Source organism: Alosa pseudoharengus, unplaced genomic scaffold (assembly GCF_046254945.1).
Source record: "Alosa pseudoharengus isolate Yale_2024_CS ecotype anadromous, Long Island Sound unplaced genomic scaffold, YU_APseudo_1.1 YU_APseudo_1.1_scf_4, whole genome shotgun sequence".
Lineage (NCBI taxonomy): Eukaryota > Metazoa > Chordata > Actinopteri > Clupeiformes > Clupeidae > Alosa > Alosa pseudoharengus.
In genome coordinates this window covers 36717569-36730266 of record NW_027468774.1, presented here as the reverse complement: position 1 = coordinate 36730266, position 12698 = coordinate 36717569, and the positions used below count along the sequence as shown (strand labels likewise).

General features: G+C 38.4%; 1 long non-coding RNA gene across 2 annotated transcripts; it reads right to left on the bottom strand.

Moving 5' to 3' along the window:
- Positions 1-1220: 1220 nt before the first annotated feature.
- On the bottom strand, positions 1221-8661 carry LOC143103269 (uncharacterized). Of its 2 annotated transcripts, XR_012982760.1 has the most exons (4): positions 8332-8661; positions 2278-2479; positions 1649-1739; positions 1221-1501 (listed from the first exon to the last, which is right to left on the bottom strand). It is a non-coding gene; the product is annotated as an uncharacterized LOC143103269 (long non-coding RNA). The 2 variants fall into 2 exon arrangements; XR_012982759.1 differs by lacking the exon at positions 8332-8661 and having other exon boundaries at positions 2278-2663.
- Positions 8662-12698: the final 4037 nt, after the last annotated feature.

Sequence of the window (12698 nt, the reverse complement as noted above, 5' to 3'; positions counted from 1 at the left end):
CAAGAATTACTTAATTTTATTTAGGTAACCATTTGCACTCAATTTAATTTAGCTACATCCAGCCATATAGATTTAGTTGAATTTGCTTAATATTTTCTTGCAATTAAAGCTAAACTAAATTGAGTAGTTACAACTAAATCAAGCCAAGCAAACTCCAATCAAATATTTTGAGTAAAAATTAGTATTAGGTAACCATTTGCACACAATTTAATTTAGCTACATCCAGCCATATAGATTTAGTTGAATTTGCTTAATATTCTCTAATGCAAGAATTACTTAATTTTTTTTAGGTAACCATTTGCACTCAATTTAATTTAGCTACATCCAGCCATATAGATTTAGTTGAATTTGCTTAATATTCTCTAATGCAAGAATTACTTAATTTTTTTTAGGTAACCATTTGCACTCAATTTAATTTAGCTACATCCAGCCATATATATTTAGTTGAATTTGCTTAATATTTGTATATAATTTCATTGGTAAAAATTAAGTTAAACTTCAAATTCAGGTTAAATAGTATTAACTTAAATCTCAAACAGAAATGGTATAACTGTCTTTATTAAAACAAATGTTCAACACAGAAACACACATATGAACACACATTGTGACCCTTTGCTCTAAAAAATAATAATTTTCCCGCTCTCAAACCAAAGCAAAAGCAAAGGCAGTAGTGCCAAAGAGAGAGAGTGTGAGCACCAAAAGAGAGAAAGAAAGATTCAATAAATGGTTGTGAACCTTTGACCAAAGCCAAACACCTTACCAGTGAGTGATTGTGTGTGTGTGTGTGTGCGTGCGTGCGTGTGTAAGTAAATGTGCCGAGATAGAATGACAGAATGACAGAAAGACAGTGAGAAAGAAAGAATGAGAGAAAAACAGTGAGAAAGAAAGAAAGGTTCACAACCATTTATTGAATCTTTCAAATCAAGTCAATCATGACTGTGTGTGTGTGTAAAAGTGTGCCGAGAGAGAGGACGAACGATAAAGACAGAGAGAGAAAGAGAGAGACAGCAGGGAAGAGAAAGAAGAGGCCCACTTGCCCATCTAATGATTTGGTTCTTAAGATTGAGAACCTTGGGTAGGAGCTTATCACCATCCATCTGAATGACAACTTTTTGCATGAATTTGTAATAGTATTGAAGAGTTCAACATTGATTCAATGTGTATATGACCCCTAGCTTCACCAAAGTCCTTTTAGGCAAGTCCCTGCACTCAGCAGCCATAATGCAATGCTTTTTTGGCACTCATCGGGCATCCTATTTGGCAGAAATGCGCGTGCGCAAGGCTTCACGACACCAACCTTACTCCAGCACCGAGTTCACAACACATGATTGGAGGATTTTTTGAGTGCTGTGTCTCCTCATTAGAAAGTCTCTGGCTTCACTGCACAGCCTTGTGCAACAGACCAAGGTTCCTCCAAAATGATGCCTCCATCCACAACGATGCCGATGTCCTCATGTTCCAAGGGGTGGTTTTCTCTTGACACCTCCTTGCCATGGATATCCTGTACAAAAGTTAAAAAGCTGCTTTAGGTTGATGCTTGAGAAAAGGTACGAGCTGGGAGCTGGCTTAAAGGTTTTTGGCTTAAAAATTGGCATAAAAATGCAATTTTTATTGCAATTTCAACATGCCCTTGGTTAGTGTTACTTACCATGTACATGTATGAGAGAATCATCATCTTCACCAAAATAAAGGCACGGGGTCTTGATGGCTGCCTCCCTCCTCAGATGTACAGTCTCTGTCTGTTCAGATACAGGGATATTAATTATTTTGTGAAAATACAATCAATACTCTAAATAATAATAACCTCTATTTATAAAGCACTTTTAATACGGAAGATTCAGTTCAGAGTGCTTTGCAACAGAAAACAGCCATTTGGCAAGCATTTCTTTCCCCTGTATTGGTTGAAACACACCCCATAATCACGTCCCAACGAAGCAGCGCCAGACTTAAATTCTGACAGGAATTGAGTATAACGACATCAGGCTAATAAGTGAGTGTACCAGTTGGGGAAGGAACAATGTGAGCAACGGGAAAATGAGTGAGTGGGTAAATGTATGACGACTCATGTAGTCGTATCAACCCTGAGGAGTCCAGTTATAGTTAGACACAAAATTATAATGCCTCTATCTGTCGCTATGTTGTAATAAGGAACATAAGAGCAATGTGTGAGTAGGGTGACTATAAGTGATGGCAGTTGCAAATAGCAGAAACAGATCCAATGTGATCATTGTATGTAATATGTAAGAGAAGTAAACAATAATAGTAATACAAACTTACACCTTGCAAAATCCTCAAATGTTTGGTCATTTTATGTCCTTTAAACCTTCTTCTGGAACTTATGACCTTCTTCTTCTGGAAAACGGCGGTCACTGGACATCCAAGGTTACGCATCTTTGACCTGTAGCTTGCCTGAATACCCAAGCATCACAGGCATTTCCTGATCCAGTCATCAAGCAAGGACATTTCTCAATACCTGTAACTAAAGAGGATAGAAACACATTTATAATATAAATATAAAGTATACATTTATGAAATATACTTATTTAATACATACACAAATGGTACTAGTTAATCAAACGATTTTGACACTTCATTTAATTGACATTTGACACATTATCTTACAATCTACCAACAATAGCTACACAGACCTGCTTGTTGGTCTGACTGTCCCCTTGAAGGGAAAACATTTCGAATTTCAACACCATGGAACAAATAAAATGTTCAAGCAATATCTGCTTAACAGGTGCATAGCATCAGCCTGTCCAGATCTTGCACTGCTGTTGAGTTTGAGAAATGCCACCACCATGCATATTCAGCGCTGGCGATGACATGAAATAGTGGTACTCCATTACTGACAGAATAAATAAACACGTTTCTAAACCTAGCGTAAATGTGGCTTTTGCCCAACATTGTCGAGTTATGACCTGACCTAATCACTCACAAAACATGCGTCCTATTTCTTTCCTTTTTACATGTACCTTGGCCTGCATTCTGAGTCTCCAAACAAATGTATTTTGCAAACTCGGCATTGCTCAAGTTAAGTGTCAGTTGACTCCACAGGGGTCGGTGAAAACGTGTTTGGTCTGCTGCATAACGTGTTCGGTTAGCTAACTAGCAACGTTAAGGTCAACCATATTTCAGGCAAGATCTGTGTTCCAATCAAAGATTCTAGAGCGGAGCAAGATAGATCAGTCACGTCATAGGCATGAAGTACGCTCTGAGCCCGACAGGGCGCCATTTTAATAAGCTCAGCGCAACATTTCAGAGTTCCAATTCTATGAGCCCACCTGAACAGCTGTTTTTGCCGTTGCCAGCTGTTTGTTGTCATTAACAACAATGGCCGTTACATCCAGAGCATTTTGCTCAGCAATTAACTGCAAGAACAGGCAGTGCGATCGGCCAGATTTATCATTTTTCACGTTCCCATTGAATAAGGAGAGGTATACTATTTAGACAGATAATGTAGATATTGTATGTATATATTGTAGATCATATGTATTCCCATTGCAAGACCGTATATAATGTTAGCTAGCAGGCTAATTAACTAACGTTATAGCTTACCTTACATTTTAACATCATTCTTCTTTCTACCCATATAAGTTAACCCTTTGTTAACAGCATGCTTAAACACAGGCACATAAGATAGTATCACTCATGTAAGGTTGAGATGAGATGTCACTGAGCATCATGATGACATGATGTTAGACATAGCCTAACATAACATCAGTTTACCTTAAAGTTACCAAAAACCTCTGCTTAAAATAATAGTAGGCCTATAGTATATAGAGTCTTTATTGTCCTATAAGGATATTCTTTTTCACACACATCATTACCATAAGTAACGTTACCATTACGGTCTGATCACACCGTGACATCTCTATCCACATCTGTTCATTTTTGCTAGGTGCCAGAAATGGGTGCAAAACTGTCGAAGGCAAGACTTGGTGAAAAGGACAGCTAGTTACTTAAATGCCAATTGCCGCTTATGTGCTGAACATTTTGAAGCCTGCCAGTTCTGAAGTCACTTGAGAAACCGTCTAAACTGGAATGCATTGCCCACCTTATTCAATCTGCCCAACCAACCTCAACTACTTAAAAGTACACGGAGGATATTAAAAAAAAAAGGAACATCTCTAAAAGGTGAACTCAAAATAATATTTAATGTCAATGTTAAACTCACTTCCATAGACACATTTTAAGATGCTTTCACATAAACAGTTTTTTTTAAATAGAAAGTGCTTTATGTTTGCACTTTCAGTGCATGGTCTTCCGGCAGATCACACCTACAGCCGGCCCATCACTGACGCTGACCTGGTCACCCCCTCCACCTCTGCTTGTCTGACTCAGTCTCCATCTGTGACTCCAACTCCTGACACAGGGAATGATACTGCTGCAGCTCCAAGGCCTAAAAAACATCTAAGTCTTTTAAAGAAAGAACGGCTAAGGACATTTAGATTGAAAAAAAAAGTGCAGAAATTACAGCAGTGTCTTAACAAGGTAAAATTAGAAAAAGATATGTCACCAGATCATTTAATTAGAAGTGCTCAGTATTTTTTGGAGGAACCAGCACTCTCCTTCTTCGCTGCACAGCTGCGGAATTCCAGCCGTAGCTGTAAACTGAAAGGGAGGAGATGGACACACTCCGACAAAGTCATTGCACTTTCTCTTTACCATCAAGGGCCACGAGCATATAAATTTTGCCAACGTATATTTAAGCTACCATCAGTACCATCTCTGCGCCGGTGGCTCAGTGGGATGGAGATAAGGCCAGGATTTTCTCCCACTGTCTTTGACTTGTTAGCCAGTCGTGTCAATGACATGACCCAACAGGACCGACTGTGCGTGGTAACGTTCGATGAGATGAGCTTAAGATCAGGCTTGTCATACAACATCAGTAGTGACAGTGTGGAGGGATTCGAAGATTTTGGCTCCCAGGGAAAGACGGCGCGTATGGCAAACCATGCTTTGGTGTTTATGGTTAGGGGTTTGACTGGGAAGTGGAAGCAGCCTGTGGGGTATTTCCTTTCTAAAGATGCTGCCCCAGCAAACATTTTACAGGCTCTTCTAAAAGAGTGTTTGGATAAAATTAGGGCAATAGGCCTACTTCCAAAAGTTGTGGTCTGTGACCAGGGGTCAGGTAATGTCTCACTTTTTAAGCTGCTGGGCATCACCCCTGAGCAGCCTTTCTTTGTACATGCTGAAGAAAAAATCTTTGCATTGCATGATCCGCCACACCTGCTGAAAAACACAAGGTCAAATCTTGAAAAGTATACATTTCGAATTAAACAGCAAACACCCAAAACTGTAAGGTGGTCATACCTCCGGAAGTTTTTTGAATTTGATTCCCAATTGCCAATTCGAAAGGCACCAAAATTAACAAAAGGCCATTTTCAACTAAACAGCTTCTCAAAGATGAGGGTAAACAAAGCAGCCCAGGTACTGAGCCACACTGTTGCAGCAGGTCTTTACACCTACGTGGCCTTAGGCAGAATCCCTGGAGAAGCTGTTCATACAGCCGAGTTTATAGAACTCATAGACAGCTTGTTCGACTCCTTTAATGGCAGGTTTTTCAGGGACACAAAACCACTTAAGCGCCCACTCTCGCACAAATCTGGCCATCTGAAATTCTTTGAGGCATGCATTCCAGTCCTTAAAAACTTAGAGGTAGTGGGATCAAAAAATGTCCTTTTCATCAAAGGATGGTTACTCGCTATAGCTTCTGTCACTCAGCTGTGGGACCACCTACAGTCCACTCACAAGCTGCAATATATGTTCACCTCCAGATTAAATCAGGACATCGTCGAAAATCTGTTTGCTACAGTGAGGAGGAAAGGTGGTTGTCGTGATAACCCTTCGGCAAAGGAGTTCAGGTGTGCACTGAGGATGGTCATGGTGGCAGAACTAATCAGACCAGTTGTTGGGGCTAACTGTGTCCCAGACACTGACAAATATGTCTCAACACTGAAAGACATAGGCAAGACACCACAGAGTAAATTAAAATCTGCAAATTCTATCTTGCAACAAACAAAAAGCACGCCATACACCAGTGTCTACCTTGACATCCCTGAGCAGAACACTCTAGCCTACATTGCTGGTTATCTGTGTCGTCGCTGTGTAACTGCACATGAGTGTGACACATGCAGAAGTGTACTCCTGTCCCCTGAAAAACAAATTAATGACCCAGCACATTTATTTATCCACCACAAGGCATACGACACAACACAATCAGATTTCGGCTCACTTCTAGTTCCATCAGATCTATTCCTGCAATTTTGCAATGAATGTGAACAAGTATTTAGGGAAGAATTCAATGACAAAAAAATGACAAGAGAAAACATATGCTCTAAAATCAACCAGGCCATTCATAGTCAAGCAACGTACAAAAGTTTACCACTCTGCAGTAATGCGGTGAAATCAAAACTTGTCTGTACATTCGTCAGTGTCCGTGTGCAGTATGCACTGAAATTCAAAAATAGGGAGTTAAGCCACAAAAATGTACAAAAACAATGCAGAAAACTTAAAAAGGTTACTCATAAATAAGATGTCATGTTTTCATGTTTCTAATTCATTAAATCTGTAAATATGTCAAGATATTTTTGTACAATCTATATTTAGAATTAATACTTGTGTAATAATATGTAATAAATGTTTGATTGACTGACTTCTCACTAACTATTTGGGTGTCTGTGCCTGCCTTGTGTTCTTAGCTAAAACTAATTTGACAATGTATGTCTAGTCATTTTATTAAATCGCCTGGCCCAAGCTTGAATTCAGCTTGAGTCAGTTCCTGATAACTTTAAGCCTTATAAGCCAAAACTCTCCTTCGAAATCGCTGGGCTATCTCTAGAAAACACCTCAGCTGAGACGGGGCTTCCGTTGATAACAAATAAAAAAGAGGGCATCGAGGATAGACTAATATAGGTCTAAAACCATAACCGTTCTTGCCAATAAACAGGACGTTTCTGGAGTTTGTGCATCTAACGTTAGCACCCCATGGGAAGTAACGTTAGCTAACGCTACCCCCCGTGCTGCGGTCTAAAGCGCCATCGTTTGACAAATACTAGCAATTTAACACTGTTCGTTTATTTACTTGACCAGATATTAAAATGGTCAAATGTACAGTCTCCGAGAAAGCACATTTATCATGTATGCCTCTAGAGTGATTTTATTAAATGACCTTACCCAAGCCTGAATTCCGCCTGACAACTTTAACGTTAAGCCTCTCCCTCGAAATTGCTGGGCTATCTCTGGAAAGCACCTCAGCTGAGACGGTGCTTCCGTTGATAACAAATAAAAAAGACGGCATCGAGGATAGATTAGATTAAATTAGATTAAATTAGATTCTAGATTAATATAGGTCTAAAACCGTAACCGCTCCTGCCAATAAACAAGACGTTTCTGGAGTTTGTACTAACGTTAACGTTAACGTTATAATATAACCTGAACAGACTCGTGCTGCTGTCTAAAGCCCATCGCTTGGACAAATACTATAACCAACACTTAACACCGTTCATTTATTTATTTGACCAGATATTAAAATGGTCCAAATACGATTCTGTATTACTGCTTATGCTATTCAAGAAAGTACATTTATGTTAAATGACAATTTTAGTCTATAATCAGTCGTCAAAATCCTATGTTAGCCCTAGGCTACGGGAGCTTAGTGCAGTGAATGTAGCTCAACTTACCTTCAGTATAAAGTTACCGAAAATTATTAGAGAACTATTCCTGTAGATAAATGATGTATAACGAATATGTATAATATATAATTCGTTTTTCCTAATATAATCACGTATAATATCTCTGAACGATAAAAAGTTATGCTGATGTCAGGATAACGCCACATGTTTCCCACGGTGGCCAGCGTCTGTGACGCCACCTGAGCTTATTAAAATGGCGCCCATGGAGTCATAGAACGTACTTCAACATATCCAATGTATTTTCCAGCCAGTAATCCATCTTGCGCGTAGCGCTCTAGAATCTTTGGTTCCAATTCAGTTAGCAGCTAATGTTAACTGTACAAACTTTAATGGGTCCACTGAGTTTCAACGACCTAAATTGTCTAACATTAAGGTATATATTCATTTTGAAGTTATTCAATCAATTACGTCGAGGAGGTAATAAAAGTAAACTTTAAGATGAACTTGTTAGCCCAGTTAACATTATATTGGAGTAGAACTGCTAGGTAAAGTTAACTTTAGCTAGCTTGCTAGACGATTTCTTAAATATTCAAGAAAACAGCTCTATCGTGTCAAATAAGGCAATTAAAGACACTCCAAATTTGTAATGGTAAACTGACTGTCAAATGACGTTTAATAATATACCACTTACCGTTAAAAGTCAAAAGCGAAGATTTCAAGTGCAGATCCCTTCAAGCCAACGGAACCGTTTGCAAAATGGAGGACAATCATCTTTTGGCAGCCAAATAAACGCATGCGCAGCACTGCCTCTGAAGCAAAACCCTTTTTTCTTGCAGATATTACTTAACTGAAATTAGTTTTTTGTAAAACACAAACAAATCTGAAGCAAACCCCTTTTTTTCTTGCAGATATTACTTATCTGAAATGAGTTTTTGCAAAACACAAACAAATTGAGTATATAAATACAGTTTCATTTAAGAAAAAATTACTACATGTCAAAATCACTTTTTTCAGTGCAGGGACTGAGCCTGTGATTCTCTGTGCATAGTAAGGTAAGGTGCTCTGTGTGAGTGAGTGTCATGATGATGGTGATGAGTAAGTGAGTGTCATGATGATGGTGATGAGTAAGTCCAGCAGTGCAACAGTCAGGGTTGGGTCAGATTACTTTGAAATGTAATCCATTACTGACTACAAATTACATGGCAATTTTTGTAATCAGTAACGTAATCAGTTGGATTACCAAAAACATGTAACGTAATCTGATTACTTTAGGATTGCTTCAATAAATATGCCCATTAAGTAAAAGACACCACCACAGAATTGATGAAAGAATTCTCATTCTATTTTTCTCCACTCTTCTCCAAACATGCACAACTCAGCTTAACCTTTATAAGGGCACAGCTGGACAAAGAATTTAGCTTTCACTGGATTTTTGTGACCCAGGGACATGGCTTGAGATTGGCATAAAAAAGGGAAGCATTAAACCCAAATTACACCATGTCCATTTCAATTGTGGGGGTGAGAAATGTATTATTTTGGGATGTTTTTCAACCAGGGGGACCTGGTAACTTTCTCCAAGTAGACGGTAACACAAGAGGCTACATTAAGATTAGGAGGAAAAGATCAGGCAGTGTACCGAGAGACCTGCCCCAATAGTATGTAAGTTAGTATATCTTTTGATCCCATGAGGGACATTTGGTCTCTACATTTATCCCAATCCGTGAATTAGTGAAGTCGAACCAGCAAGACCAAAGGCCGAAGCCCTAACCAGTAGGCCATGGCTGCCCCAAAAGGCAGCATTTCAACATTAAACCACACAATGATCCAAAACATACAGCCAAACAAGGCAAGAAATGGTTAACAGAGAACAATATCAACATTTTAGAGCGGACCTCAATCCGTCAAAAAAGTGAGCACAAGGCCAAAGTGATGGCAAATAATCGTTCCTGCCTCAAACTCCAGATTGCTGCTAAAAAGGTGCAGTCTACAATCATTGTGGAGACATGAAGAGGCTTGGTGGGTATTATATGAACCATTTTGAGAGCTGTGGTGGTAAATAAAGATGTTTCCAGTGATTGTTTAAAAAGGGTATGAATAATTTTGAAAACGCAATTTTTCATAAAAATGTTAAAAAAGATAACACTTTTTTTATTCCATGTTTTTACCACATTGTCTTGCAACCTTTTGGCATGTGCAAGTGTCATTTTAAGTAAGAAAAAACATATTGGTAAGGAGAAAATCAATATTTGCCAGGGGTATGAATAATTTTGTTCTTAACTATATCTTAAAAAAGTCTAAAAAATGTGAACATCCGAATGAACTGCTTGTCAAATTAAAAGATAGCTTGGCTATCATAAAAAAGTTTCATTGTTTGCATGATAAAATGTAATCAGGTAATCCCCAACAATGTAACTGTAATCTGATTACACAATTTTTTTATTGTAATCTGGGCTGATTATAGTTACTTGATTTTTGTAATCTGATTACGTAATCCAGATTACATGTAATCCGTTACTACCCAACCCTGGCAACAGTGCAAGAATAAAGTCTAGAGACCAGCATAAAGTAAATATGGACATATCAGAGAGTAGAGTAGGCAAGGTAATATAAAAAAACTATATACATATATATATATATATATATATATATATATATATATATATTAGGGCTGTCAATCGATTAAGAAAATTAATCTAATTAATTACATACTGTGATTAATTAATCTAAATTAATCGCATATATAATCTTTGCTGTGAAAGTATTTAAAATATTTAAATTCAAATGAATCATTGAATAATCAGCATTACTGACATTAAAGTTCAAAAACTCTTTCATTATTATGACCGCCGCTAGCGAAGCTAGCGAAGCGGTCATATAGGGATTGTCAAAGTTTTATATATATATATTTTTTTTTCCCCTTCATCTTACTCACCGAACCACCGGGGCACATGAAATTTGGTGGGTATGTAGCCCCACTAGACTTTTACGGAAAAATTTCGTTTCGTCCCCAGGGGCCACTCCACCCCCGTGCTGGGCCCCCCGAACCGCAAAAAAAGCAGTTTTTCCTAAATAACTACCTGAACCATGGCACTGAGGATGAAGAATCTTTTATGGTATGTTGGTCTCAAGGGCCCACATCAACCTGGCCCATAATCACTCATTTGTGATTTGCACCCCCCCGGTAAAAAATTAAAATGCAATATTATTCTGCTTTAATCGCCCCTATCTTCAGTTAAGATGTTCAGAACTGCACCAAATTTTATGTGTATGATTGACCTGGCATTCTCTGGGGGTATGCCAAGTTTCGTAGAATTTCATCCATGGGGGGGTCTAAAAAAATTAGGTTATGTGTACATTTAGTGACTGTACACTCATTGGCCTGTAGATGGCGGTGCACACATATACACATGCACACACACACAGGCACCCACATACTATCGGTATTAGAACGGCCGATACATTCAGTAGGATTAAAAGAAAGCCATAATAAATATTCATCACCATCATCATGGCTGCATTTCCAGTATTGGCGATAAGAAGTCGTTTGTCCACTAGATGGCGCTTCGTTGCAGTGAGACGTAATTTTGTTGGAAGTTAAAAGTGGGTTGAAAAAAACAATGGACGCTTCCTACAAGGACTGTAATTTACCGCAGAGAACGTCTAATAAGGATAGGACGATGTTCACATGAAATGTAATTCCCATTTCTCCTTGGAGCCGACATAAATCTGAGGATGTTTATCGGACATGCTTGGTTTTTACTGCAGGTACGTTAATCTTATAATATCAATAAGGACCTAATGTTACCGTTAGCGTTGGTTGAGTGATGGAGGCCAATTTGATTGATTGCATTTGTAGAAAACTAGAAATGCGGATATACCAAGCAAATTGATAGCAGCACTGTAATTGTATCTTTCGACTTTCATTTGTTGCACGTGCTACAAAAATCATTCTGTGCAATGGAAGATTTACATACAGTTTTGCCTATACATGCGTGAGACTAAGACGCCTGTTTATTTCGTTTTAAGTGCGTGCAGGGTGTGTGAGAGGGGAATCGATGTGCTTTGATTCCAGCTTGGTAGTTGTAGTCTGTGAAATTAAAAAGCACGTGTGTGTGAAGTATCCAAACAATGACACCTTCATTTCATTATGGTTGCTTTAGCAACACACCTTAAGCGACTGTGTAGTGGGTCCCATTTAGAAGTGGCTACGTCATTCGCGCTTTCCTTAACTCATGGAGCTGCATGAATTTTATTACAACTTTTCGCCACAATATGGCAGCAATAAGTCCGCTTGATACTGTAAGGCGTAAGCCATTGGTTTCCAAAGGAGATTTTATTTGTGTCGCCAGCATAGCCTATTGACAATTTATGTTGTAAATAGGCCTACCTTATAAGCCTACCTGTTGCTTAGGGAAGCTAACAGCTTTCTATTAGGATCTAGTTTGTTAGTTACAGTTTTGTCATAACTCCCTGATGCATTTTTGCATTTAGAATAGCCAGAGCGTGGATATCTCAATCGGAAAATTAAACAATATCGGGTGCCATGGACTAGGCTGGGTGAACCCAGCCTGATCTGCCCGCTATTTATTTTTTGATTTCTTAAAAGATTGAGCTTGGTCTGGTGAAAGCCAGACTAGCCATGGACCTCAGTTACACAATGCAAGGGAAAATGAATCAGCCTATATTTGCACGAACAATAACGGACAACAGTTCTTCAACTTTAAATTTTAAACTTTAAAATGTGTATGAACAGTCTAGCGACGCATTTCATCAAGGCCCATTTGGACATGTCAGTTATTTGCACCACTGGTTACATGTAAAACAGCATTTCGTTTCAGACTACTGTTACTTAATTTGTGCATTAACAATAACGTTTCAGACTACTGTTACTTAATTTTTGCATTGACAATGAAGTATTACATTAACTAAAGATGACTAAAATCTTATGTAGAAGAAGAAACATTCACAAAAAAACATTATGCTGATACCTTTTGCTTTTCCCAAATACAATGTAGCCTACAGGTGTAAATGACCTTTCATCAATCAGTTGCAATGGAT